The sequence below is a fragment of the Bos mutus genome, chromosome 21 (genome assembly GCF_027580195.1).
Source record: "Bos mutus isolate GX-2022 chromosome 21, NWIPB_WYAK_1.1, whole genome shotgun sequence".
Lineage (NCBI taxonomy): Eukaryota > Metazoa > Chordata > Mammalia > Artiodactyla > Bovidae > Bos > Bos mutus.
This window is the reverse complement of record NC_091637.1, coordinates 52,723,608-52,751,004: the sequence shown is the minus strand read 5'-3', so window position 1 is coordinate 52,751,004 and position 27,397 is coordinate 52,723,608.

The following is a 27,397-nucleotide window of genomic DNA, read 5'->3' as shown; positions in this document are numbered from 1 at the left end:
GTAAGCTCCAGAATTAATTTAGTACACTAAATGAAAAGTCACTCTTTTCAGAATGAAAATTCATAAGTTCTACTATAACCAGTGGCTGGGATAGTATTTACCAGCTATAGTTTAAAAATAACATTATTTTATAGACTTTGTCCAACTATTTTATGGAATTTCTAGCCACTCTTGGAAAAAAGCTATCTTTTACTAGTCCTAAGAATTTATTAAAATGGCATATTTATAATCATGTGTAATATTTTAAAATTTTAACTGGGGTTGGAGGACTAATAAACTATTTTCATGAACAAAATACTGAGTAGCAGATATGATGTTTAACAGCAGCCATTATTATCTTCATTTATAATTGCAGTTTATAATGAGTTTGAGATCCTCCTTCTCCCCCTTCTTTTACACAAAGCTAATTCCAAGTTTTAAGGGTAAATCATGGGTAGTCTCAGTAGCCCATTTCTGTGGCTCAGTTCTGTTGCCAGGCATTGGTTCAATTTGGGCTTGTGATGCAATCCTGGCTAATGAGATAAATAAAAACATTTACTGAGAGATGCTTGAAACTGTTTCTTAGATCTTACAAAGTTCAAAGAGAGAATCCCTCTTTCTCTGATGGGCATTGTCATATCTGTGATCTTGCGGTTATAATAGCAGGCAGCCTAAGGACAAATTCAACCACAGAAAGTGGGAAGATGGTAATAATTTGGCACTACGATGGTATGATTATGCTACTAAATTAACCAATTCTGGACTGTACTTTGCCTTGAATCTGGTTACATAAACATAAATTGTTCTTTATTATATGAGCCCAGGGTAGTTAGTTTTCCTATTCGTGAAGTCAAAGTATTGGAATAGATATATGAATGCCTGTATCCCAAATTTTACATTTTATTTGCAATCTCTAAACTCATTAGTAAGTTTTAAAAATATGGTATTATAACTTCTATATTTGAGTATGTAATAATAAAATGAATTGCAACTTGTATTCTTAGATTCACCATACAGGATATGACTTAATTTATTACATATATGTATACTATATACATGTAGGTAAGAATAATCAAAAACATTTTTAGAGATAATACAAGTTTAGTCAATTCTACTAAAAACTACAAAAATATGTACATTCTTCTAAAATATCTTGCATATAATATATATGTATGTGTGCTAAGTCTCTTCAGTCATGGGTTGCCATCTATGGATACTGTTTATTGAATAGTACTAAATATTGATATTAAATATCATGAATTGGCTATAACAGATCCTCTCACATTCTTACAAATTCTAGAATGAGACTTTACCTTCAGTCAATTTTCTATTTCTTTTTTTCCTGGAAACTTCATACGAGTAGAATATTGCTTATGGTAAAATTGACCAATTCGGTAAACTGCATCTGGATTGAGAAAATTTTGTAAATACTTAGTATAAAGCCATGGTTTTGAGCATTCTTGATTGCAGTGACCCTTGTAACTTGCCTGTCCTTTGCTGAACCTGAAAACCATACCCACTGAATTGTCACAAGCAACATTAGCTCCTCTAAGGAATAAGTATTACCCTGGGATGGCTTCTGTACCTCACCAATATGTCGCCTTTCATTCCCTCACCCTGGTCTATCATCTGAAGAACCACAGAGGATAGTTCCTGGATGCTACACAGACTATTTCAAGGACACCCATACAAGTTGGATAGGCATCACTACCCTGTTGGAAAATTGTGTTTTCTGGCCTAAATTCTTCTAAGTAAACCTATTGTTAAACATGGCCTATGACAGGTATCTTATGAGCCTGACTGTTCAGTGGACTCTAAGAATACCTCCTGAGTATTTCAGTGTGATACTGCAGATACGGTCCTTAGAAAATTCATAATTGATCATTTGTTTACCAGAAGAAATCCTATCCTCTCTAATGTGAAAATAGAATTTTCAATTAAATAAGTCATGTATTGGATGCTATCTATCCTTGTAAACTATCCTTGTAAAAATTGAGATACAAAAAGAACAAAAAGAGACCTTTACTTCTGGTTAAGTTATGAAAAGTTGTAGGAAACTGTTGCTCCCTACAAAAGCAAACAAAAAATGTGAATATAAACCAGATAAAACCAAGTCACAATTACTTTAAAAGGCAACAGAAGGTGGATGATGAATTTAATTAAAGAAACTGAGGCAAATTTAAGAGAAAAAAGTCTATTCTAAGAGAGAACAGTTACATGGCTATTTTCACTGGAAAATGGTGGGAGAAGGAGGAATCCTATGGAACCTCAGCTTTAGAAAATGTCTGCAGCTACCTCCAACTTTTCCCACTGATTTTCAGTGAGTGCATAGGTAATATGCCAAAGACAGGGCCAGGCGATAAAGCTGAAAGATTAACATAGGAGGCACATGGGACCTTCCCAAGCATGTAAATCATCCCTCCAAATACTGAGATCAGCAAGACAGAGAATAACTGAGGTACAGAAAGCTAGTGTAGGTGTTAAAAACTAAGAGGATTGCCAAATATTCCTGAAAACTGGACACTATAGTATAAATTGTGAGATCTCTAGAGACTTACTAATCACCTCTCAAAACATTTGCAGCTAAGAGTGAACCAAATATATCAGAAGTTGTAAGAGTGCCCAGACTCTGCTCAACTAGTAGAATGACATGGTAACATTATCAACCTTTCAAAGGAAAAGACATACTTTTCCTTATCACTTACTCTTAGTCTCCAATGTTATTTTACACAATGCCTAACATACTATAATTTTTTTTAATTTCCACGAAGATGCAGGAAAATGAGACCCAAGATGAGAAAAGCAAATATACTCTAGAAACAAATACACAGATGGCCTGATATTTTAATTTTCAGAAGGGAATTTAGAATAACTATAATAATTATACAGAAGCATACATGAAAGTTGTATGCATTAGCCAGAGTTCTCCAGAGCAGCAGAACCAAGATAATAAACACACACACACATACATACACACACTGACATATTTATGGAAACTGAGAAGTCCCTAAATCTGCCATCTACAAGCTAGAGAACCAGGAAAACTGGTTGTATACTTTAGTCTGAGTTTGAAGACCTGAAAATCAGAGAAGCTGATGGTGTAACCTGCAGTCTGAGGACAAAGGCCTGAGAACCAGGGGTATGTTATAAGTCCCAGAAACAGAAAGGCCAGAGAACAAAAAGCTCATACACTCAAAGGCACTAGGAAATAGACACTCCAGGTTAAGGGAGAGAGAGAATTCACCCTTCCTTTGCCTTTTCATTCTGTTCAGGCCCTCGATGGATTAAGTGATGCTCACTCACACCGATGAAGACAGGTCTTCTTTTAATTAGCCTACTTAATCAAATGCTATTTTTTCCAGATACTCTCATAGACACAGCTAAAAATAATGTCTTACTGTCTGGTTGGGCATCCCTTTGCCTAATCAAATTGACACACAAAATTAACTATCACAGTGTATAATAGGCATACGTGTGTTAAACATGATAAAATTTAGCAGAAACCTGGAAACTATTTTTTTTTAAAAGCCAAAATGAAAATGCTTAAAATAAATATATAAGTATACTATTTTTTAAAAATAAATTCACCTCAGATCTTAAAGTAGTCACTTAATCCTCTTTGGAGTCAGCAGAGAAAAGATCATTAAAACTGAAGATAGTCCAAACTGAAACATAAGATAAAATGATAAACACAACAAAGAGTCGCTCCCTGCTCACTGCAACTAGAGAAACCTGTGCAAAACAAGGAAGACCCAGCACAGCCCACACTAAATAAATAGATGTTCACAAGAGAATGAAAGCGAATAAAATTATGACAGGCTGTCTGGAAATATGTGGAGCAGAATTAAATGTATGTATATGATTATTGGAGTACATGATAAAGAGGAGAGAGAAGATAGGGCAGAAAATTATTTGAAAAGGTAATGGGCAAAACTTTCTCTAAATATGTGAAATATATCACAGAGGTTCAAAAAGATGAAACTGCCTCAAGAAGGAAAATGCAAATAAAACCACATTAAGTCCACCAGATTAGGCTGATCATTCTAACTGCTGAAAACCAAAGATACAGCAAAAATTTAAAAAGCATCCAGGGTCTAACACAAGATGATTAAATAGAAACAACAATTAAAAAAAAAAAAAAAAAAACAGCTGCTTCTCATCAGAAATAATGAGGGCCAGAAAACAAAAGACATCTTTAAAATATAAAAATGGGGGGAAAAATAAACCCATCTACTTACAATTCTGTATCACTGAAAACACTATGTAGATATGAAAGCAAAAACTATTTTCTGAGACTTCATCTTCAGCAGACCTGCATTATAAGGGATACTGAAAGTTTTTTAAACTGAAAGAAATGATTACATACAGAAATTTGGCTGCTGAAAAAAAAAATAGAAGTCAATATCTGGGTATTTATGAAATACCTTTACAAGTTAACTTATGAACAAACTATATAAATGTGTGTGAATATATATATATATATATATATATATTATATATCATATAATCACTGTGACTCAAGAAAATAAATCATGGAATTATTACATATGTAGAAAAATTGATAAGAGATCAAAATTCATGAGAAGAATAAAGTATTATAAGGTTTTACCTATAAGTTCATAAAGATAGTCCTATTATTTGAAAACAGACTGAAGTTAATATGCATATTAACAGTTATATCCAGTGATCATGGTATTGGGATCTTTAGTTACATGTGAGTAACAGCAGGAACCCATATTTCCCTATGGTGATTGAAGTCATGCTGCTGCTGCTAAGTCGCTTCAGTCGTGTCCGACTCTGTGAGACCCCATCGATGGCAGCCCACCCAGGCTCCCCCGTCCCTGGGATTCTCCAGGCAAGAACACTGGAGTGGGTTGCCATTTCCTTCTCCAATGCATGAAAGTGAAAAGTGAAAGTGAAGTCACTCAGTCGTGTCTGACCCTCAGCGACCCCATGGACTGCAGCCTTCCAGGCTCCTCCATCCATGGGATTTTCCAGGCAAGAGTACTGGAGTGGGGTGCCATTGCCTTCTCCTGGATTGAAGTCATACCCACTATAGAACTACACATGAGGTGAAGCTCAATGGGGAAGTCTGCTTATATCCCAGTCTTACTATTACTAGTTATTATCATTATCCAGACTTAACCTTCAACCCAGGGAAGAGTATTAGAAAAGAGAGAAGGATGGTAAAAGTGTTAGCTCCAGCTGAAAGCATGTAGATTCTATGGCTTTTCCCCAGGTCTGTCTCTTCTCTCAAACAATAAAAACTATACAGAAAGATTCCTACAAAGTAGAAGACAAAACAGACTTGGTAAGGGGATATTAGATTCCACAAATCCAGTGGAAGCTGTTCCTCAACTCGGTCCCTCCCCCCTTATCCATACAATTCTTAAAAATTTATTTTTATTAAATGGCAACCCACTCCAGTATTCATGCCTGGGAAATCTCATGGACAAATCGCCTGGTGGGCTACGTTCATGGGGTCACAGAATTGGACACGACTGAAGCAACTGAGTATGCATAGTTGATTTACAATGTTGTGCTTCAGGTATAGAGCAAAGTGAATTCATTAAACATATGTTCACTTTTTTTTTAGATTCTTTTCCCATATTATTACAGAGTATTGAGTAGAGTTACCTGTGCTATACAGTAGGTCCTTATTGTTATTTATTTTATATATAGTAGTATGTATGTGTCAATCCCAAACTCCCAACTTATCCCTACCCCCACCCCTTATCCCCTGGTGACCGTAAGTTTGTTTTCTACTTTTGTGACTTTATTTCTGTTTTGTGAATAAGTTCATTTGTACCCCTCTTCTTTAAGATGCCACATACAAGCAATATCATATGATATTTGTCTTTCTCTGACTTGTGTCACTCTGAATGACAATCTCTAGGAATTTTTAAAGCAGCATTAGCTTGCCTATAACGGCTCCCTTTGAAAATTCAGTAATATCTACAAAGGATTAAGCATGGCCTTTAAGCATAAGTTTCTACAAAGAGAGGTAAGCAAAATCAGATGTTTGGCAAATATCTGCTGTAGGCCTAAAGCTGTACTTTATTGGTCATATACAGAAGCATATAAGATGTGATAAAGATTCTTATATGGTATGCCATAGGAATTAATATTTTCCTTGTGGGCAATTGATAATTCTGGAAGATTTCAGAGGAGTAATTAAATGACATTGTGGTGTTTAGATAAATATTGACAGAGAATACAAGCATATAAATCTGTGCCAGAATACCCAGATGGCCCTGAATAAGAATAAAATCCATGTCAGTGACATGAGAAAAGGAGAAACAGTTGGGGAAAGTGAAAATAAAAACACATTCAGTATATAGTACGTACTATGTCCTCCTATGTTTAAGTGATTCTTACAGCATCTATTATTTAGAGGATATTTTCATTGTATCAGTAAGGGAATTGAGACATGAGGACTTTGTCACTTTAAAGACCACACAAGTCACAAGTGGAGAAACCAGGATTGGAAACTAATAATAATGAGTCTCTAAAAACATTATTGTATTCTTGAATAAGGAGATGTGTTTTTGAAATAAGTTGAATTTTCTGTCTGATTCTATCTGAGATTTTAGGAAGAGACAAGAGAGAAACTATATAGTTATTACGGTGGGTACTGTGCCATTTACCAAAGAAGAAGAATATGTTTTAAGGTTGAAAAAATTCAAGTTTTATATTAAGCTTGAGATTTTCACAGAGTATGAAAGTGAATATTTCTAAAATTATGTTGGAAATATATGTATGAAATTTAGGAAAGATGTTTACAGCTTCTAGAAGGCAGGACCATATTCAGTCTCCTTTTGTCCACCTAGCACCTTGCACAGTAACATGACATGTTGAACTCATGAAAGCTGATGAGAATGTCTACAGACAGAAGAATGTGCTTAGAACACAGAACTAAGGAAAGAGCACTCAGATTGGTCAAAGTAGAAACTGGAAAATGAAGGACCACAAAATGTACCAAAAATCAGAAATTATAAGCGATGATAAAATCAGATGTTACCAAAAGTTCAAGTAGATGAGATTTTACAAGATATAACTTGATTGTATTTAACAACTAATAGAAATGTCAACGAAATACAAAATTTTAGTGTTCTAAGTCTAGTATTCTAAGACTACAAGTAGTAAAGTGTGTTGACTTGATTGGCAAAATAAAGAAAGTCATTTCAATGGAGGGGAAGTTAGGAATGGTGAAGCTAATACAAGTCATAAGTCATCAAGCCAAAGAAAATATTTTCAGATGAGACTGGGCACATTCAGGGAAGTATGGCCATAGACAAGAAAATGTTTTCAAATGCTTGAGTCAAGGCTTTGACTGCACTTGAGATGTGAAGACTGCCCCCTCATTAAAAGTATAATAGGGCCTTTGAGGCTTGTGCAGTTGGCTGTAATTGAAATGCATTATTTCTAGAGAAAATTGTTTGCTCTTAGAAGTAGCTGTGACTAAATGAATTCGTGATTCATGAAACAATCTAATTTTGCTCTTTCAAACTAAAATTCTTCACATAACTATATAGTTTTTTTAAAGTAATATGACATCAGTGCAAAAAGGTTCTGCATGCATATTAAATAGCTATTCATTTGATGTTGATTCAACAAAAACTTGAAAGACTATCAGAAAATAATACACTGAAAAAATTTTGAGTTTGACAGAAGTTGATAATCTAGGAGATATGTTTTGACTAGCATCCTTTGTGACTACCATATCATTTTCCAGGCTGTGCTTTATAGTTTGTTCAAACAATGTCATTTCTTAAAAAGGCGCCAATTCCCAGTAAGCTTTCCCTGTTGACTTGGATGTTTCTGCAAAGCAGATATGAAGCTCTTTCTTACTTTTTTTTTTTTTTTTTGTTAATTAAACCAGTGTTTCTCAGCACGGGACCTTGTTGCCTCTGCATGTGTGGAATAAGCATGTGTGTTCACTAGGATTGGGCTGGGATGCTCACTAAGAAGGTCACAGGAAATGAGTCCACCAGTCATGCAGTTTCAGTACACCTTTCCTGACCAGTTTCAGGGGTAAGCCAGATTGTATGAAATGCTTATGACAGAGTTCAGACTTTACACAAGTCTCCTGTTAATCTCCGTGGTTCTCCATCCAGCCAAGGGGACACATCTCCCCTGTGTATGACCCCAACTAGGATGCCCAATCCATGACCTGTTCACTTTCAGGGTTGGTCTCTGCCCAGGTATATTCTCCCTTTTCTCTGAGTCCTGACTTGTTTCCCCTTCCTTTCTGATTACATATGGATCTTTCTTACAGCCATGGATGTACAAGGGTCTTTCTGCCAGATTCAATGAAAATCTTTCCACACGTGGATGTATTTTTTGTTGTGCTCATGGGGAAGGGTGAGTTCTACGTTCTCCTACTCCACCATATTGTTAAATCCCTCAAAAAGTTATTTTTTAAATTCTTGACCCCCAAAATTTTCCCCCTAGAAGCAGTCCTGTGCTATTGGGAATGCATGATATATCTCACTCAAAATATACAGTGAGTGAGGCCTATTTCAAATCCTAAAAGACAATGCTGTGAAAGTGCTGCACTCAATATGCCAGCAAATTTGGAAAACTCAGCAGTGGACACAGGACTGGGAAAGGTAATTTTCATTCCAATCCCAAAGAAAGGCAATGCCAAAGAATGCTCAAACTACTGCACAATTGCACTCATCTCACACACTAGCAAAGCAATTTTCAAATTTCTCCAAGCCAGGCTTCAACAATACGTGAACCATGAAATTCCAGATGTTCAAGCTGGTTTTAGAAAAGGTAAAGGAACCAGAGATCAAATTGCTAACATCCATTGGATCATTGAAAAAGCAAGAGAGTTCCAGAAAAACATTCTGGAACTATTGACCACTTCTTCTATTGACTGCTCTATTGACTACACCAAAGCCTTTGACTGTGTGGATCACAACAAACTGTGGAAGAGTCTTCAAGAGATGGGAATCCCAGACCACCTGACCTGCCTCTTGAGAAATCTATGTACAGGTCAAGAATCTACAGTTAGAACTGGACATGGAACAAACAGACTGGCTCCAAACAGGAAAAGGAGTCCGTCAAGGCTGTATATTGTCACCCTGCTTATTTAACTTCCATGCAGAGTACATCATGAGAAATGCTGGGCTGGAGGAAGCACAAGCTGTAATCAAGATTGCTGGGAGAAATATCAATAACCTCAGATATGCAGATGACACCACCCTTATGGCAGAAAGTGAAAAGGAACTAAAGAGCCTCTTGATGAAAGTGAAAGAGGAGAGTGAAAAAGTTGGCTTAAAACTCAACATTCAGAAAACTAAGATCATGGCATCTGGTCCCATCACTTCATGGCAAATAGATGGAGACACAGTGGCTGACTTTATTTTTCTGGGCTCCAAAATCACTGCAGATGGTGATTGCAGCCATGAAATTAAAAGATGCTTACTCCTTGGAAGAAAAGTTATGACCAACCTAGATAGCATATTCAAAAGCAGAGACATTACTTTTCAACAAAGGTCCATCTAGTCAAGGATATGGTTTTTCCAGTGGTCGTGTGCCGGGAGCCGGCATATTGCATATTGAGTGCATATTGCATATTGAGTGCAGCACTTTTCAGGATCTGGAATAGCTCAACTGGAATTCTATCACTGCCGGTAGCCAGCGTGAGGAACTCCACCCATGACAAAGGTCATGAGGAAGGAGGCTTGGCATACGCAAAGGCGGGATCAAGCCTCAGGAGTCTCCCTGGAAATTCTCGAGCAATCTACCCCCAAAACCAGAGTCTGCCTACTTTCTGCTTTGTGCTTTCACCTACACCTCTGACTTTACGGGGGGCTGTCCCCCACTACCTCTCTGAAAAAAGTTAGCTTACAGCTCCAGTTAATAATTCCTGGGTGTGACAGTGTTTAACCTACAAACTCCTTTGGAAATCCTCTAGCCTGCCTGAATAGGTTTTGCCGGCCACATGTGATTGTTCAGAGCCTCCCAACTGTGAGAGGCAGGAGATGTTCTAAACTGTGTAAACACAGATTCTTTTGAATAGTTAAAAGATTGATTAGAAATTGTATTGGTGAAGGGATTTTCACTTGTTGGGCCAATGTTTGCTGCTAAGTCTCCATATCCCTTACCTGCTGTGTCCCTGGCAGTGTATTGATTAATATAATTGGTGTAAGTAGTAGCTTTAATGTTTGTAACCTGGGACCCTTGAGTTAATTCTTTTTCTTGTTGTAGCCCACCACACCTTTGCTCTGTAGGAATGCAACTTTATCTAATGCTTTTTGGAGGCTGGCGCCTGACTTGAGAATAATCACCTTTAGAGAAAAAGGCCTCCGGGCCAGAAGATGATGCAAATCACCTAAACTTTTGCATATGATAAGTTTGCAGGAAGAAAGCCTGGCTTACTGCATGACTCTACCCCTTCCCCCATTATCCTCTATGCATAACTTAAGGTATAAAAACTACTTTGGAAAATAAAGTGCGGGCCTTGTTCACCGAAACTTGGTCTCACCATGTCGTTCTTTCTCTTACCTTCTGGCTGAATTATTCAGCCTCTTTTCTACACTGAATTTCCTCACTGAGCTATCCTTATCTCAGCCTCTTTTCTCCACTGAATTTTCCTACTGAGCTATCCTCATTCTATTACTCTTTATATCCTTAATTAATGTTTAATTAAGCAATTGTTTCCTGATCTTCGCCTACGCCATCTCTCCTTCGAATACCCTGGATCAGCCGGGGCTGGTCCCCGGCAGTCGTGTATGAATGTGAGAGTTGGACTATAAAGAAAGCTGAGCATGGAAGAATTGACGATTTTGAACTGTGGTGTTGGAGAAGACTCTTGAGAGTCCCTTGGACTGCAAGGAGGTCCAACCAGTGCATCCTAAAGGAGACCAGTCCTGGGTGTTCATTGGAAGGACTGATGTTGAAGCTGAAACTCCAATACTTTGGCCACCTGATGTGAAGAACTGACTCATTGGAACAGATCCTGATGCTGGGAAAGATTGAAGGCAGGAGGAGATGGGGAAGACAGAGGATAAGATGGTTGGATGGCATCACTGACTCAATGGACATGAGTTTGAGTAAACTCTAGGAGTTGGTGATGGACAGGGAGGCCTGGCGTGCTGCAGTCCATGGGGTCGCAAAGAGGCAGACACAACTGAGCAACTGAACTGAACTGTACTGTAAGTGTAGTAACCTAAAAAAATGAAGAGAACAAACTTTAGCAGAGTTTCTGCTTGGAAAGGTTGGTTTAAATACTTACTGAATCTGGATGCATGACTGTGAAAAGCAAAGTGTTATGAAATGTAATCATACTTGCTGAAGCTTAAACACAAAATTATATGCATTTTATATAAACAGCTTTCTAAAGCAAAAGAAGAAAAAGATTTTTTTCAAAAATATTTATCAAATTCAGTTGTGGCTAAAATGGAAACAAGCCCAACCTCAGAAAACTATTGCCTACAGGGTGAAAGAGCAGCCCAAATCAGGTTAGTAAGGGTCAAGTTCAAAGGTAGAGAAAACTATGAAGATTTAAATTGAGACTGCCCATAGGCGGACCAGCTGGCAGAGAGGACAGCTGGCCGGCTATAACAAGTCTGTGGGCATGGCGGATTCTGACCCTGAGGTACCAGAAGTGAAGTGAAAGAGGCATAAAATCTGTTCCGCATAGGAAAGCAGTTGGCAAATGTCAATGAGATCGGTAAGTAGTGAAGATTTCAACAAGGCAGGCTGGGTCATATCCAGATTTTTTTTTTTTTTTTCTTTTGAGGCAGGGACACTTACCAGGCAAACAATTACTTGTGAAAGGGAGATAAGTCATTCAAGCCACAGCCTGAGGAATAAAGCAGTGGATATACCCAGCCACAGGCACCCGGGCTAATAGAAGAGAGTACTAAGGGAGTTTAAGCATCAAGTGTCAAAAAACTAAAAATACACAAGATGAGACCAAGAGGAAAGATACGTCTGGCACTAGCAACAGCGGAACAAGCACTGACAGAGGATTAGAGACCAGTTTCTTTCTCCTCTTGCTTTACATCTCCTAGAATAAAGCACTCGTGAACAGGGGTAAATAACCCATCACCTGAAAGGCAAACAGTTGATTGTGGCCACACCTTTAGAGGAAGCCTTTTCTGAGAGTCCTGAATTCCAACTCCTTTATCATTTTGTCATGTCAGTCTCCAATACTGAGTCATTTCTTTTCTTTTCTCTGCAATTGTTCTCAGGTTAAACAGCACAGCTACAAAACAACCAAGAATATATAGTGGTATATACCACTAGGTATCAAATTTAAGTATACTACTTACTTTCCCCAAATATGATAACTTGCCTCATTTCACTGTCTCAGGTATAAGCCTACAGTCAGAAACTTATTTTATATACTCCACAATGCCCTATATTTCATGTTTTTGGTAACAATCATCCCACTTTTAGTACAAATTTTTTCTCCACTAGAAGTCAGCCTCTTAGTGGCAGGGGGGGCACCACCCTGGTTATTACTATTTCCCCAACACCTTTCATAGTGCAGGGAACATCAATAACTATCTGTGTCATGACAGAGTGCATAAGAGTAGAAGAGAACAGCATTGCAGGAGGATGGAGGGAAAGAACAAATGAACAAACAAAAAAGAGGTAAAAATGTCCTTTCCTCAGAGTATTAAGAAAGTTTTATTTCTTCCTCAGAACTGGCCATTTATGTCAGATAAGAACTATTCCCCTTTTAAATAAATGCTGGTATTAAAATAAGTACTTATCCAGTTTCATTTTATAAATTCTAAATGTATATATTAAGGGATCTGCATTACAAAAATTTTTTTATTTCATCACATTTATGTATCAAAGCAAACCTATTTAGTTATTTCATAATTAAAGAAAAACATTTGGTTAGATGTTATTTTTCCTTCCCAATTGTAAAAATCTCAAGAAATGTCTCCAAGTAGATAATGAATTAGTGAACACGAGAAGCTTCCCAAGCAACACGTAATGCCATTTAAAAAAGTAAGCACCTAATAGAGAAATATCAGCAAATTAATATTCTTTAGACCATAAATCAGAGAAGGCAATGGCACCCCACTGCAGTACTCTTGCCTGGAAAATCCCATGTGCGGAGGAGCCTGGTAGGCTGCAGTCCATGGGGTCGCTAAGAGTTGGACACGACTGAGCGACTTCACTTTCACTTTTCACTTTTCTGCATTGGAGAAGGAAATGGCAACCCACTCCAGTGTTCCTGCCTGGAGAATCCCAGGGACCGGGGAGCCTGGTGGGCTGCTGTCTGTGGGGTCGCACAGAGTCAGACGCGACTGAAGTGACTTAGCAGTAGCAGCAGCAGACCATAAATATTTCATTTTATAAGGCTATGCCACATGTTTTAAATTCTCTTATAGAGTGTTATAAAGGGCATTGATTGCCATTAAGAAAACTTATTTTAACTGGCTCTTAGAAGATCTGTAATGCTTGGTTTTCTCAGAGGTCCTAGTCCACCCAAGTCCATTCCTGTTGATCTCCACAACAGCCAGCAGGACCCAGGGCCCATGCATCATCACCGGTGATGTGTATTCTTAGCCACCTTATTTGGAATTTAGAATACAACTTAACCATATAAAATATCTGATAGGGTAAAAAGCATTAATTAATACTATATTTTATATATTTGAAGGGCTGAATTGGGCATCTGTGGCTTATCTTCAATCATTAATCATCACTATATATTTTGAGGAATGGATTCAGATTTCCAAAGATCAATTCACAAATGAATTTTTGGCAGAAAAACCGTTTGTCCATTGAGCTATATCCATAGTTTCCTAAAATATATTTTTTCATAGTTTGCTTATGGCAGCCTAGTTAAACCCAACATACCATTGCTCCTTCAAAGAAGACTCTCAGTGGTATTGGCAAGGCTTTGGCTTTGCACTATTCTAAGCTTAGCTTGCAAAACCTCAAACAAGCCTGCATATCTATGCTTAGGCAGCCTTAACTTAGATCCTTTAAACTTGTTTCAGACCTTCTCCTGTTTTATGTTAGAGTCCATTTAGTAAAAATGAAGTCTCTGGCCAACTGAGCAAAACGCGCCTAGGTAGTCTTTCTTTAGTTGCCATGTCGATCTCCTGGGGACATCCAGGTGCTTTAATGGCTGCTTAACCAGAAAGGTTTTAGGAACTGTAATCTCCGCATTACCAGTTTTTTTCTAGGACTGTCTGTGTTTATTACTTGTTTTTGTGGGCCTGTTTGATAAAACCCACTTTCCAAAAACAAATGTCAATTCTGCAGGTTGTTTTAGGGAGCAGCAGCAGCAGCAGGTAAAGAATGATATGCTAATTGGGCTCTCTTGGGAAACACAAAGCAATTTCTCAGGTATAGTACACAGAACAGATGACATGCGGGTAGCTTTTGTGCCAGTGCTACTTTCTTAAAGAAAATGATACCTATGGCTGAGACAGATGCTGCAAATTAAAAATCAAATTCATGGCGTGACTGTTTACATATTGTCTATGGTATAACAGTATATAATGTTCCTGACAAAATTATTTATGAAAAAATGCTAATTATTTAAAATTTAATCTTTTAAGAAAGGAAGTATGAATTCTACATCAGGAGAAGTCAGATTAGAATACCATTATGCTTATGTAATGTCCGAAATATTTTACTCTTTCTATCCACAGCAATTGTTTCCTATTTTCTTAAAAAAATCTGATGCAGGAATTCTGACTGAGTTTTGGTTGATATGATTATATAAATTCCTTATAAATATATTATTAGAGATACTTCTTAAAAATATTCACCTAGCCTTAGTTTAATATACTTGAAATAACTGTTCTGAATAATCATTTTTTTTCCTGATGCCTCCAATAAGTAAAACAAATAAAATAAAATGATTATCTATGATTGAATGTGTAACTCACAATTTCTTCTCCTCTCAGAACTGCATTAGCATCATGTTACCTAAAGGCAGTATGGTATATCAAAAAGAGTCTTCATTGGGTAATATCTTGACTTTTTCTCTAACCATTTGTGTAACTTTAGATGCATCATTGAAACTTTCTATTAAAGCCTTAATTTTTTTTATCTGCAACATAACCTTAAGGATGTATTACAGTGATTGAGAGGCATCATTGGAATAGCCAGCACTAATTACACATTAGATTGATAACTATGTAATAATTACCAGCTTCTCATTTCTTTTGAATTATTTTACTTATTTATTGTCCAGCTGTATATGTTTCTTTACTAATAATAAGCTGTAAGCCAGAGTATTCATTTTTGTGTGTTCATTACACACACATACACAGATGCACTCAAGAGCTACAGGAATTCTTCTTTGCTGTGGTATCTGAACAAGTACTCACCTTCTATTCCTCAGCCTTTCTTTCTTACCCTTAGAAATAGCAATCACTTAATTTTAAATTAGTAATTCATAAAATAATTTTTAGCATCCATGACATTTAAAAATTTTATCCATGTTAAATCTGTTAAATGTCTGGGTGAAAGATGAGGAAGTGACTCAGGATGTTATTGAATTTGCTAAAAGACCTTGAGGCACTGGATATGGGGGTTGATTCATCTTTGAGGTCTCTATTGTAAAAATCTATCACAGTAAACAGTTCAGTCACTCAGTCCTGTCCAACTCTTTGCAACCCCATGGACTGCAGCATGCCAGGCTTCACTGTCCATCACCAACTCCTGGAGTCTACTCAAACTCATGTCCATTGAGTTGGTGATGCCATCCAAACCACCTCATCCTCTGTCATCCCCTTCTCCTCCCACCTTCAATCTTTCCCAGCATCAGGGTCTTTTCAAATGAGTCAGTTCTTCACATCAGGTGGCCAAATTATTGGAGTTTCAGCTTCAGTATCAGTCCTTCCAATGAATATTCAGGACTGATTTCCTTTAGGATGGACTGGTTGGATCTCCTTGCAGTCCAAGGGACTCTCAAGAGTCTTCTCCAACACCACAGTTCAAAAGCATCAATTGCAAAAATTTATCACAGATAATTATTAGAAAACAATGTTTTTGGTACTAGAAAACCATAGAATAGAGAGCCCAGAAATGAACCTAAATTGGCATGGGCAATTAATCTAGGGCAAAGGAGTCAAGAATATAAAATGGATAGAAGATTACCTCTTCAACAGATGGTGTTGGGAAAACTGTGCAGATACATGAAAAAGAATTAAACCGTATTACTCTCATACCATATACAAAAATAAATGTAAGACATGAAACCACAGAACTTCTAGAAAAAAACATAGGCAGTACTCTCTTTGACATAGGTCTTAACTATTTGGAGGCATATGTCTCTTCAGTCAAGGGAAACAAAAGCAAAAAGTAACAAATGGAACTTTATCAAACTAAAAAGTTTCTGAACAGCTAATAAACATAGCAACAAAATGAAAAGACCACCTACAAATGAGAGGTATAGTACTTGCAAACTATATATTTGATAAGGGATTAATATTCAAAATACAAAAACTCATACAACACAAGAAACACACAACCTAATTAAAACATAGGCAGATGATCTGAACAGACATTTGCACAAAGAAGACATACAGATGGCCAACGGGCACATGAAAAAGATGCTTGATATCCCTATCAGGAAAATGCAAATCAAAACCACAATGATATTACCTTTTACCTGTTAGAATGGCTGTTATCAACAAATAACAAGTGTTGACAAGGATGTGGAGAAAAGGAAACCATGAGGCACTGATGATAGGACTGAAAATTGGTGCAGCTGCTATGGAAAACAGTGCAGAGATTCCTCAAAAAATTAAATATAGAATTATAATACAATCCAGAAATTCCATTCCTGGGTATTACCCAAAGAAAATGAAAACACTAATTTGAAAAGATGTATGTACCCCTCTGTTCACTGTAGCAATACCTACAGTTGCCAAATACCTACAAATACCAATACCTACGGAAGCAACCCAAGTGTCCATAATAGATGAATGGATAAACATGTAGCATACACATATAATGGAATATTAGCCAAAGAAAAGAATGAAACCTTGGCATTTGGGACAACATGGATAGATCCAGGGGGTATTGTGTGCTAAGTAGCTTCAGTTGTGTCTGACTCTTTGTGACCCCATGGACTGTAGCCCGGCAGGCTCCTCTGTCCCTAAGATTCTCCAGCCAAGAATTCTGGAATAGGTTGCCATGCCCTCCTCCAGGGGATCTCCCCAACCCAGGGATCGAGCCTGGGTCACCTGCCTTGCAGGTGGATTCTTTACCATTGAGCCATCTGGGAAGCCGTAGGGGGTATATATGCAGTGAAATAAGTCAGGCAGAGAAAGACAAACACTCCATGATTTCACTTATATGTGGAGTCTAAAAATGAAACAAATGATCCTGTGTAACAAAACAGAAACAGAGTTTTAGATACAAAGAACAAACAGGTGATTGCCAGAGGTGATGGGGTGGGGAAGGGAAAAAACAGGTGAGGGAGAATAAAAAGTACAGACTTCCAGTTGCAAATCAAAAGAGTCACAGTTATGAAATGCACAGTTTGGGGAATTCAGTGTGGGGAATTTAGTCCATAACTAAGTAATATCTTTGTATGGTGATATATAACTAGATTTATCTTGGAGATACCATGCAGACCCCTGTGGGGCTCTATGTAAAGTGAAAGTGAAAGTCGCTCAGCTGTGTCTGACTGTTTGTGACCCCATGGACTGTATAGTCCATGGAATTCTCTAGGCTGGAATACTGGAGTGGGTAGCCTTTCCCTTCTCCAGAGGATCTGCCCAACCGAGGGATCAAACCCAGGTCTCCTGCACTGCAGGCGGATTCTTTACCAGCTGGAAGAATGGAAGCCCGTGGGGCTCTGTGCTGCTGTTAAGTCACTTCAGTCGTGTCCAACTCTGTGCGACCTCATAGATGGCAGCCCACCAGGCTCCCCCGTTCCTGGGATTCTCCAGGCAAGAACACTGGAGTGGGTTGCCATTTCCTTCTCCAATGCAAGAAAGTAAAAACTGAAAGTGAAGTTGCTCAGTTGTGTCTGACTCTTAGTGACCCCATGGACCACAGCCCACCAGGCTCCTCCATCCATGGGATTTTCCAAGCAAGAGTACTGGAGTGGGCTTCCATTGCCTTCTCCGTGGGGCCCTGTAGGACAAAGCCTTTCTGTGTCCTCCATTTCTTTGATTACAGGAAACAGCCTTCCCTCAGGCCCCATGACCTCCTTGAGTTCCAATGGGCAGATTCCAGCGGTTGTTAATTAAGGAGAGGAGGGGAGGGAGGACTAGGGAGAAACACTGAGCCAAGAGCAGCCTTTGGACAAGGTCCTGTTTCCCTATCATCAGATATACACAACAATATCTTTGAACTATTTTGCAGATACCAAAAACCCCTTCAGGTGGGAGAAGTTAATGCTTAACAATGGTACACTGCCTACAAGCATATAGACCTCAGACCAGTTGGATCTGAAGGCTGATGGTGCTGACTCCTACTTAACTTACCACCACCCCATCAGAAGAATGCCCATGAGCTGATTACACCTCTTTGAACAATTACTGTAAAACTTCTATCTTTCCCAAGGAGATGGGCACACAGTATTGATGGCATTAGCCCACTGTGTCTCCCTTTGACTGTCAAAGCAATAAAGCTGTTCATTTCTACTTCACCCAAAACTTTGTCTCTGAGATTTGATTTGGCACTGGTAAACAAAGAACCTAAGCTTTTGGCATCACTGGTAATTATTTTGAAATGTATAAAAAAATCACTACCAAACAAGACCAGGAGCTGACTGTGGCTCAGATAATGAACTCCTTATTGCCAAATTCAGACTTAAATTGAAGAAAGTAGGGAAAATCACTAGACCATTCAGGTAGGACCCTAAATCAAATCTCTTATGATTATACAGTGGAAGTGAGAAATAGATTTAAGGGCCTAGATCTGATAGATAGAGTGCCTGATGAACTATGGACTGAGGTTCATGACACTGTACAAGAGACAGGGATCAAGACCATCCCCATGGAAAAGAAATGCAAAAAAGCAAAATGGCTGGGGATGCCTTACAAATAGCTGTGAAAAGAAGAGAAGCGAAAAGGAAAGATATAAGCATCTGAATGCAGAGTTCCAAAGAACAGCAAGAAGAGAGAAGAAAGCCTTCCTCAGCAATCAATGCAAAGAAATAGAGGAAAACAACAGAATGGGAAAGACTAGAGATCTCTTCAAGAAAATGAGAGATACCAAGGGAACATTTCATGCAAAGATGGGCTCGATAAAGGACAGAAATGGTATGGACCTAACAGAAGCAGAAGATATTAAGAAGAGGTGGCAAGAATACACAGAAGAACTGTACAAAAAAGTCTTCATGACCCAGATAATCATGATGGTATGATCAATGACCTAGAGCCAGACATCCTGGAATGTGAAGTCAAGTGGGCCTTAGAAAGCATCACTACGAACAAAGCTAGTGGAGGTGATGGAATTCCAGTTGAGCTGTTTCAAATCCTGAAAGATGATGCTGTGAAAGTGTTGCACTCAATATGCCAGCAAATTTGGAAAACTCAGCAGTGGACACAGGACTGGAAAAGATCAGTTTTCATTCTAATCCCAAAGAAAGGCAATGCCAAAGAATGCTCAAACTACCGCACAATTGCACTCATCTCACATGCTAGTAAAGTAATGCTCAAAATTCTCCAAGCCAGGCTTCAGCAGTACATGAACCATGAACTTCCAGATGTTCAAGCTGGTTTTAGAAAAGGCAGAGGAACCAGAGATCAAATTGCCAACATCTGCTGGATCATTGAAAAAGCAAGAGAGTTCCAGAAAAACATCTGTTTCTGCTTTATTAACTATGCCAAAGCCTTTGACTGTGTGGATCACAATAAACTGTGGAAAATTCTTCAAGAGATGGGAATACCAGACCACCTGACCTGCCTCTTGAGAAATCTGTATGCAGGTCAGGAAGCAACAGTTAGAACTGGACATGGAACAACAGACTGGTTCCAAATAGGAAAAGGAGTACATCAAGGCTGTATATTGTCACCCAGCTTATTTAACTTCTATGCAGAGTACATCATGAGAAATGCTGGGCTGGAAGAAGCACAAGCTGGAATCAAGATTGCCGGGAGAAATATCAATAACCTCAGATATGCAGATGACACCAGCCTTATGGCAGAAAGTGAAGAGGAACTCAAAAGCCTCTTGATGAAAGTGAAAGAGGAGAGTGAAAAAGTTGGCTTAAAGCTCAACATTCAGAAAATGAAGATCATGGTATCTGGTCCCATCACTTCATGGGAAATAGATGGGGAAACAGTGGAAACAGTGTCAGACTTTATTTTTTTGGGCACCAAAATCACTGCAGATGATGACTGCAGCCATGAAGTTAAAAGACGCTTACTCCTTGGAAGGAAAGTTATGACCAACCTAGATAGCATATTCAAAAGCAGAGTTATTGCTTTGCCAACAAAGGTCTGTCTAGTCAAAGGCTATGGTTTTTCCAGTGGTCATGTATGGATGTGAGAGTTGGACTGTGAAGAAAGCTGAGCGCCGAAGAATTGATGCTTTTAAACTGTGGTGTTGGAGAGGACTCCTGAGAGTCCTTTGGACTGCAAGGAGATCCAACCAGTCCATTCTGAAGGAGATCAGCCCTGGGATTTCTTTGGAAGGAATGATGCTAAAGCTGAAACTCCAGTACTTTGGCTACCTCATGCTAAGAGTTGACTCATTGGAAAAGACTCTGATGCTGGGAGGGATTGGGGGCAGGAGGCAAAGGGGACGACAGAGGATGAGATGGTTGGATCACATCACAGACTCGATGGATGTGAGTTTGAGTGAACTCTGTGAGTTCGTGATGGATAGGGAGGCCTGGCGTCCTGCAATTCATAGGGTCTCAGAGTCGGACAGAACTGAGTGACTGAAGTGAACTGAACCTTGTGTAATGAGAAATGCCATAGTATTACACCTCTCAAACAAACAAACAAACAAAATACAAACAAATTCATAGAAAAAGGGATAAGATTTGTGGTTCAGTTCAGTTGTTCTATCGTGTCTGACTCTTTGCGACCCCATGGACTGTAGCATGCCAGTCTTCTCTGTCCATCATGAAGTCCCGGACTTTACTGAAACTCATGTCTAGCGAGTTGGTGATGCCATCCAACCATCTCATCCTCTGTCGTCCCCTTCTCCTCCCGCCTTCAATCTTTCCCAGCATCAGGGTCTTTTCCGAGGAGTCAGTTCTTCACATCAGGTGGGCAAAGTACTGGAGTTTAAGCTTCAGTAACAGTCCTTCCAATGAATATTCAGGATTGATTTGCTTTAGGATGGACTGGTTGGATCTCCTTGCAGTCTAAGGGACTCTCAAGTGTCTTCTCCAACACCACAGTTCAAAACCATCAATTCTTCTGTGCTCAGCTTTCTTTATAGTCCAACTCTCATATTCATACATGACCACTGGAGAAATGATAGCTTTGACTAGACCAGAGGTGGAAACTAGGGTAAAAGGAACTGGATGAAGGCAGTCAAAATGTATTGTAAACTTTCACGTATAAGGATGTAATATACAACATGATAAATATAGTTTATATTATAAACATTTAGGCACTGATGTATGTTATAGGGAGGAAAAGACCCATGGAAAATGTGACACATTTATAAGGGAAATTGGGTAGGCTCAGTTTTAGAGTGAGTATTAAGAGTATATAAAAATGCCACTCAGGTTCATAACTTTTTAGGTTGTACAAAATGAATAAAAGAGTGTTTCTAAACTATCTAGGTTTGATAGTGGAGAATGGAGAATATGAAAATGGAGAATATGATCTTGATCTATAAATTATTGTGGTAGAAATGTCTACAAGTTACATCAAGAAGACAGCTGGTGCTAATTCTCGTGAATTTATTTACTCTAAAGTCCTATGAAAGGGCTCCACCTGTAGTCAATCCTTTTATTTTTAAATATACAAATGAAGAGTTCCACTCAGCTTTCAAGATAATTCAATTATCATTGCTCCCTAGTTTGATAAAAATTAAAAAAAAAAAAAAAAAAACATACATGTAGCCCAGGACTTCCCTGGTGGTCTAGCGGCTAAGACTCCTCACTCCAGATGAAGGGGGCCGCTGTTTGACCCCTGGTCGGGGAGCAAGATCCCAAATGCCGCAACTAAAGGTCCTGAATAACGCAACTGAGGCCTGGCACAGCCAAACAAATAAAAATATTTTTAAAGTAAAATAAAAATTGAAGTTCTCTGCATTTACATGAAGCATGATAGGTTCAGGAAGAAGCAAGTGTGAGATGCATTTTAAAGAAAGATACATGTGCCCCGACGTTCACAAAAAAAAAAAAAAAAAGTTTCATAAGCGTGAGGTTTATTTCCAACTTTTTATGTTTACTATGGGGTTCAGTGGCTATAAGTCATTCACATTGAATCAGTTCTAAAAAAGGATGCTTCAGGTTTCCTCGAAATACATAAGAAGCTTAAGAATCTAGTAAAAATTGCTCATAAAATAGCCTTTTACTCAAGGTCTGATCCTGGCTTAGCCTGGCTTTGACCTTGCAATATCTATCTGGAACGGACTTACTAAATTTATGAGTGAGACTTAACATGACCCTCTGTGTTCATAAGAGAGTCTCCAGTCTGTTCAAAGGACTTGAAAGTGTTAATAGTTTTATAGATGCAGAAATGAAAGAAATAGAGTATAGAAATAACTTAAAACTGCTATCAGCTTAAAATGAAATTTAACTTATAAGAAATTAATTATGACACTGAGTGCTATAAAACTGAAAATATTTGGCTAGAAAAAATTCCTTAGTAAGAAAATAAATATGCAGAATAATAGTTTCATATAACATTAGGTCACATATAACATTAGGTTGGGGCTTCCCTTGTGGCTCAGCTGGTAAAGAATCTGCCCGCAATATGGGAGACCTTTGGTTCGATCCCAGAGTTGGCAAGATCCCCTGGAGAAGGGAAAGGCTACCCACTCCAGTATTCTGGCCTGGAGAATTCCATGGACTGAGTCTATGTGGTTGCAAAGAGTCAGACATGACTGAGCGACTTTCATTTCACAAAAAAAAAAAAAAAAAATATATATACCTTAGAGGATTTTGTACAAAGAAAGATACCATAGATAAAGTGAATATATAGATGATAGAATGAGTAATTATATGTAATTCTAAGGAAAACAATTGAGTAATTATATGTAATTCTAAGGAAAACAATCAAATACCTAGAGTACAGTAACAATACTGTACTCAAAAATACTCAAACCAGAAATAAAAAAGACAGCAACCTCATTGTAGAAAGGGTCAACAGACACATACTGAAAAGTAAAAATGAAAGTCCAAAGAGCACATGAAGAGATGCATAAACACACATTAATAATGCAAATTAAAATGATATGATTTTATGCCTAGTATGAGGAAAATCTGAAAGATGGTTGTCAAATATCAAGAAATATTTACCAGCTGCTAGAGAATGATGTAGCCATTGGGGGAGTACTGTGTTGCTCACTAGTCAAACCAAGTATGTACACCCTACTGAAAGGTGGTTGTTGAATCACACGAAGACGCTGGGATTCTTGGCCCCCGGAGGAGAAGAATTCAATCCGGGGCCAGAGATGAGGCTTGATCGCTCAGAGCTTTTGTGTAACAAAGTTTTATTAAAGTATAAAGGAGATAGAGAAAGCTTCTGACATAGGCATCAGAAGGGGGTAGAAAGAGTACCCCCTTGCTAGGGTTAGCAATGAAGTTATATACTCTCCAATAAATCCAAAGAGAATGTCTGGAGGTTGTAAAGACCTCATCAGACCTACTCCCATAATTTACATTTTAAGATAACAGAAGGTTTAATCCAGAGACTGTCCTTAGGCAGGATACATTATTGTTATATAATCCTAAGGAATGTAGAGAAAGAAAAAAAGTTTGTCCTTTCTTCCTCCTTGAGGATTCCAGACCCCTCTCTCCTTGGGGACCCCTAGACTCCTTATCAACCTGCCTAGGTAATGACTCTCTCACTACCCATGACCAGTGTGGACTCACTGATATCCAGAATATAAATAATATTATGCTATTTGGGTTGTATTTTCTATATTTAACATTTTTACATTTATTATTATTATTATTTTTACCACTCTTGAAGGTAAAGAGAGCAAACTTTGTCTTGAGAATATTTTTATTTCTGTCTTGTCTTCTCACCTTTTATCTTACTTGCTTTCTCATTTGCTAGCTACATAGGCATAGTTCCTAAGCACATCTTTTTTCAAACATACTTCCTCACCAGGACCTTTGTTTTTTATGTCCTACAAGTAGAGATGCTCACCTGATGTGGATCACTGCTCCAATATGACTACTAGTCCACATATTTGCCTCCGTATCAGTAAGTACTGACCTGTACCTAGTCTTTTTTCATATGCAGTTACAATATTCATTAGCGACACACAAGCAGAAAGGCTGTAATTAAGTATATACATATGAGAATTTAGACTAAAGATGTCTCGGTGAAATCATCAGGTGAGAAGAGGAGCCATGTGCTCTAAAATAAGGCATGGCAGGTAGCTGAGGTGAGATCCTTTAGGACCATGTATATACTGCGAAGGACAATGAACACTGGAATGAACAATAGTAGTCCCATTTTGTGAACACTGAATATTTAAAATATTGGTTGCTGTTTATTAGAAAATCCAAAAATTACAAATTCACATATTAAAGTGCCCATTTAGAATTAGAAAAAAAAAAAATCACTACAAATTAGAATTTAAGGGAAAAGTCTCTAAATTATCACAAATTTGAAAATATCTGGAAAAAGAACAAAGTTTGTAGTAATTACAAACCACTCAGTGTTTGTAGTAATTGACATACCACTCAAACACGTTCTTTTCCAAAAAGTTTGGATGGTTTACCTTTGATCACTTCTTCCTATATTCTCATTAGGAGACAACTTCTGGTTGGACCATGCTTCAAAGAGAACCAAATATTCTGCTTATAATTTTTCACATCTAATTATTCAAGGAATTTTCTGAAGACTGGCTCCTGGCTTTGTTGATTTCAGGAGCTTTTTTTCTGACATATTTTGGGATTGGTTATCACAGAACTCTTATATTTCAATAAGGTATGTCTTGTCATGATATCTAACATATTGGCACAAAGGGAGATAGAAGATGGAAGTCATTCCTATATCTGAATGACTTCCAAAGGCAACTATGAAACACATAAATATATCTCACTGTGGCCAAACTCAAAACCCTCTTATTCATATTCAAAGAAATGTCAGAGGCTACGCCACTGCCAGTCAAAAGAAAGGGATTTGTAAATGAGAGCAATTTAGAGTATAAAAAGACAGAAGTTTTAAACTTTTGCAATAAAAATCTTACTTTCCAAAACTGTACAAAATACACAAAAATGTGAATACATTGCTAACACTTCTTAGAGTGTAACTGAAGCATCCTAAAGCTTAAGTATTATTAGTTTCACTTTTTTTTTTATTAAATACAAAATATACCTTCTCTTGACTAAATACAAAATATAAGATACTTAGTGCTACCTTGGGAGTGAAGAAGCAATGACTCTGATAATGAAAATTTTAATTGGAAGAATCTTTTGTGCATACTTTTGACAGCATTAAGGTTATTGGTGTGTTTAATGATTGCAACATCTGTGGAAACTTAAGGATAGAAACTGTTTTGTATTACAGAAGTAAAGGCAGTTGGTAAAAGTAAGCAATCAGATGCAGAGGGGAAAATTACTTTGAAGATGTCATTTTGTTTTGACTTGGTGTTTTGAATGAGACTGAATTGAGCATATACCATTGCCAATGGAAGGAAACTAGGATTATGTAGAAGTTTAAAGATAAAAATACTGAAAAGTGAAAAAAATGAAAGAGAAATGACCAGCTTCATTTTAAGAAAAGAAACAATCCCACCATAGTAGAAAAGAATGGAAAAAGATGAGACTGATGCAAAGAGGATAATTCATTATACTTGTCTATGTTATAAACTGTTTTACAGTAGGAAAGTACTACCTTTACTATCATAAGCTACAGAAGCTTTCAAAAGATAAATATAGAGGACTAGAACAGTAAATGATGCCTCATTTACTAGTCAATGATTTTAAAACTATTTAAGAAACAGGTAAGTGCTCAATTAATCTCAAATACAATGTGACAATTTAAAAACAGATATTGTGACAAAGCCCATTGTAAAAATTAAATTTAAGAAAATTTAGATATTTGTAGATTCATATGCAGTTGCAAAAAGAAAAATAATAGAGATGTCCCATGGCCCATTACCAAGTCTCCCTAATAGTAACATCTTGCGAAACAATAGTATAATATCTCAACCAGTATATTGACAGTCTAAATACAGAAGAATTCCATCAAAACAAGGATCCCTTCATGTTGCTCTTTTATAACCAAACTAACATTTCTTCTCCTCAACTCTCTCCCCAACCCAATTCCAGTCTCTGATCCCTGCAATGATTTTGTGTTTTTCATTTATATAAATTTGTCATTTTAATAATACTATATGAATGGAATGTAACCTTTTGTTATTTGCTATTTGTTCTCAGCAAATTCTTTCGAGATTACTTTATGGTGTGTATCATGAATGTATATTAGTAGTTTGTTCCTGTACTGCAGAGTACTATTCCAATATATGTATATCTAACAGTTTAAACATTCACTCATTGAAAGTCACTTGGGATGTTTTTGATTTGCAATTATTGGGAATAAAACTGCTACAGACATTTTTATCGAGTTTTTTTTTTAATCATGTGCTTCCATATGCATTGTAAAGAACACCTCCAGATTTAAGAAGAAAAGAGAGAAAGAGCCAATATTTTCTAATCACTCTGATCTCATTCTTGGTCCTCAACTCTTTCAGTCTCCTGACAAAAGAAAACAAAGTAAAAAAAAAAAAAAAAGTAAAACAGTGAAACAAAAAAGAAAGAAAAATCACTAGGAAATATTTGTGTCAGAAACAATCATCATATTTTACATTAAAAATGGATAAACATTTAAATTTTACAGAGAAATAATTTGAATATTTTTGCCATTAGGATCTAATGATAATTAAGAAAAAATTTGATGGAAAAGAGTTTAAGATCTTATTGTTGAAGTAAAAGTACACAGATTTTGAAAAATCTATATAGAATAAGTTTAAAAGAATAGATAATCATGTGCTGTGCATGCTTAGTTGCTCAGTCGTATCTGACTTTGTGATCCCATGGACTGTAGCCTGCCTGCTCTGTCCATGGGGATTTTCCAGGCAAGAATACTGGAGTGGTTGCCATTCCATACATTTATCCATTTACTTTAGACATTTCTATAGACAAAATCCATAGACATTTCTCTAAAGAAGACATACAGATGGCTAACAAACACATGAAAAGAAAAGATGCTCAACATCACTCATTATCAGATCAGATCAGATCAGTCACTCAGTCGTGTCCGACTCTTTGCAATCCCATGAATCGCAGCACACCAGGCCTCCCTGTCCA